Source organism: Kryptolebias marmoratus, linkage group LG3 (assembly GCF_001649575.2).
Source record: "Kryptolebias marmoratus isolate JLee-2015 linkage group LG3, ASM164957v2, whole genome shotgun sequence".
NCBI classification, from domain to species: domain Eukaryota; kingdom Metazoa; phylum Chordata; class Actinopteri; order Cyprinodontiformes; family Rivulidae; genus Kryptolebias; species Kryptolebias marmoratus.
This window is the reverse complement of record NC_051432.1, coordinates 9,727,651-9,731,335: the sequence shown is the minus strand read 5'-3', so window position 1 is coordinate 9,731,335 and position 3,685 is coordinate 9,727,651. Positions and strand designations below refer to the sequence as shown.

The window sequence follows — 3,685 nt, the reverse complement described above, 5'->3', positions numbered from 1 at the left end:
CTCTCTCTCTCTCTCTCTCTCTCTCTCTCTCTCGCTCTCTCTCTCTGTCTCTCTGCCTCTCTCTCTCTCTCTCTCTCTCTTTTTCCCTCGGGGTCAGAGGTGACACTGTAAAGTTTTACAACCAACAGCAGCAGCTTCGCCTTTTACAACTCAGCAGCTTGCAAACATTTTTAATTGAATTAAATTACTCAATTCGGCTCTAGACGTGCACAAAGTAACTAATAAAACTTTAGTGATTTAAAGTTTTCCTCTTAATTCCATTTTCTAATCCCACCAGCACTGATGCATCTCCTCGTTTCCTTCCTTGGGTCCAAAAAGCCGTATTGTACAAGCATGTATTTGATTTGTGTCTGAGTCATGAGCCAAGACAAGCGCCCAACTGCGACGAGCTCAGATGAATGAAAATTGTAGACACACTAAAGAAGATGGACTGGTTGTGCCCCGGAGCTACTGGCAGCAGCGACAGCCCGCTCGTCTGAGCTCTCGCTCTTTACCACACACGTTCATCAACAGTCGCTGGCATTATTGTGTAATCATCGCTGGAAAACAAGTTGCGAGCTGGAGCCCTTTCCTCGTATCTCTTCGAGGGGGCTGTGACCCTTCACAGGGGAGGGTAGCTTTGGGTTCGTGCTTTGGGCGCAGCCTCTGGGTGGTCGGGTTTTTTGATTTTTTTTTGTGGCTCGGGGGATTTGGCCTTGTTTGGTAATCTCTCTTCATCTGTGTTTCCTCCTTTTGCTTTCTCTCTCTCTCCCTCTCTCTCTTTCCCACACACACTTAATAACAGGTCATAATTATCTTTCTTTCTCCCTGCAGGTTACAGATTTAGTAAAGAAATCACAAGAGGTTTTCCTCAGTTAATGAGTTTATAAGCTGACACGCTGTTTTGATGTTTTCTGCTGACGGGATTGTATAATTTATAGGCTTATACCTGAGCACATTTTGGACTGCACTTTAGCAAATAATTGTTCAAATATGCCCACAACTTTAAACGTAGACAGATTTAGTCGTATCACTATTTATTGTAACGCTTGTTTGGTCTTTGGCCGAGCCATTCGATGATGTAGCTGTTATCTCCGTCGCCTCCCAGTAAGAAAGTCTCAGGTTTGAATTAAGCTCTTTATGTGGATTTTTCCCAGTAAACAGGCTTTCCTCTAACAGTTCAAAACAAAGCATATGTAATGGTAAATAAATACGACTCTATAAGAGTGAACGTGTCCGTACACACTGCAGTTCAGTGAACTTGTGATGGACGCCGCTGATTGCTGCCTTGAGGGGAAACGCGTTGAAATTTTCTCAGATGTGCTTAGCTTCAGCTGAACTTCGTGCCACGTTCCAGCTGCCTCAGAGGTCAGAACTCCCATCTGGGAAGGACTGAACCGTGTTCCAGTTCCAAATTGGAAGACGGTTAGGATTAGCTCATTTTTGCCTTTTAATGACTGGACTGGATGAGCTGTGGTTAGGCGTTCAACCTGACTGGCTGAGGCCTGACGCTGGATTTCACGGATTCAAACACTGTAGCAACATCACGGAGCTTTCAGGGCACATGTCGAGCTCTCTGCCGAACCTGGCGACTAGTCCTGTGCTCTACAGATTTCCGGGAAGGTCGGCGCAAAATAGGTGGGAGTTTTCAAAACCTTGGAGTGTACTTTTGGGGAGCGGGAAGCTCCAGGATCGCATGCAGCGCTGTTGGCCACACTGTCGCATCCATTTCCGCAGCGACTTGCTACTTTTGGCTCCGCTGAAAGCAGTTCAATGTGCCCATTCCTGCGCGAGTGCATGTCAAACTGAATTTTGACCACGGTCAAAAATTTGTGCTTTATAACTCCTCAAGGCAGCCGTATCGAGGAGCAGCTAAAACACCACAGATCAGGATTTAAGGTGAGCTATGGAATGACCTTCCTTTAGGCCTCTTCATTTGGTGTTTTTAAATCACTTCTTAAGACCCATCTCTTTTCTTTGGCCTTCTTTGTTTTATTGTGTTTATATTTTCATGATTTTATTACTGCTTTTATATTTGACCTCCTTTGGTCTGGTGGGTGTTTAAAGTGCTTTATAAATAAAGTATGGTATGGTATGGTATGGTATGGTATGGTATGGTATGGTATGGTATGGTATGGTATGGTATGGTATGGTATGGTATGGTATGGTATGGTATGGTAACTCAGTGATCCAGATAAGCGAGTAGATCTTCAGAGTGGCTCAGGACATTTGACATTTTGCTTCATCAAACAAGATCCAAAAATGTAGTTGAACACCTTTTAACAAAATCCAAATGCAATCCGTTTTAAAAGAATGGGGCTGCCTTCTTTCTGTTTAGAAAGCATGTCAGTGTCCAGTTATTATTGGAGTAAGTCAGAATAACATTACATTACTTTAAAAATACAACCCAAACAAAAACCCAACACTGGTGTGAAATGTATATAAAGATGGATCTAAAATGTTGTCAGGCTCTCTTCCTCCAGTTGGATCCTCTCTGGCTGAGGCGTCAGCTGGGACTGGTGCAGCAGCCAAGAGCGAACTGCTCACTTATCCAGGATTTTCTCAATCATTTTTTCCCCTTGTTCACCTTCCAAGCTTTGGATTACACATATTTCCCTGCCACATGGTGACTCATCTGGCTTTCCCCTTTTTGCACCTCCTCAGCTCTGAGTGTTATGTGGAAATACTGAAAAAAAAAAAAAAAAAAAAGGAAAGATGGCAGAAGCCAAATCGATGTCGCTGGGAATCTTGGGAATCTGTGAACAGAAAATTTAGAGAATGAATGTGTGTTGAAACAGCAGCATAGTTACGGCACATTAGCTACAAAACAAAATATGAATTCAGAGCCAAGCCTTCCATGAAGGAACGCGTATCGCCCGCTGTTTTTAATTGAAGAAGAGTTTTAAATGAAGATCATTTTATGAGATGAGAAATGATGACATTACAGTCCAACCTTGGAATTACTTTTAGGCGCAATGCCGCGCAATATGAGCGTTAGGAGGATGTGCTGAGGATCACTCTCAGCTACCACTGCCTCACATTTCAGCTCAATGTCTGTAAATCTGACTGAGTTACAGACATTTCTGTGCTGGCTAAGGTCAGTGAGCTGTGGTGGCCATCTTGAATCAGGTTGACTCCAAAAGTTAATCAGATGTAGATGTCCCCCCCAATGGTTCCTTTCTGTAAGTTTCATTAAAGTCTGCACCGTGGTTCGTGAGATATTTTGCTAACAGACAGACAGTGATGACTCCAATAGTAAATGTCAAAATTTTTAACAGATCCCAGGTGAGCTGGTGCTGTTTGGAGTATGTGTCGGGACGACCCTCAGCTAATGGCCCACCAAATTTTAGCTCAACATCTGTAAAGTGATTTGTTGAACTGATTTGTTGACATTTATGTGTTGGCTGAAGTCACTGAGATGTGGCTGCCATCTTGAATTGGACTGATTTCAAAAGTTAATCAGTTTACTTTTACATCAGGCGATTGCTTCCTACGAGTTTCAGTCGGGTGAGTCCAGTGGTTAGTGAGATATTTTGCTAACAGACAAACAAACACACGTTCCAAACATTCAGGAGAGTCTGCAGCCAGCCTGGACGTGGCGGACGTGGCCTTGGAGGCGCGTCCTGGGCGCAGGGCGGGCAGCTGGAGGGAAAAGAAGGGCATTGTCATACCTGCAGTACCGCTTGCGCTTTTTTTTTTTTTTTTT

At 43.7% G+C, this 3,685-nt stretch overlaps 1 protein-coding gene across 1 annotated transcript in view; it reads left to right on the top strand.

Moving 5' to 3' along the window:
- The window catches only part of dlc1 (DLC1 Rho GTPase activating protein), an 86,046-nt gene that overhangs the window by 58,815 nt on the left and 23,546 nt on the right, over positions 1 to 3,685 (top strand). The gene's annotated exons all lie outside the window — the stretch shown is intronic.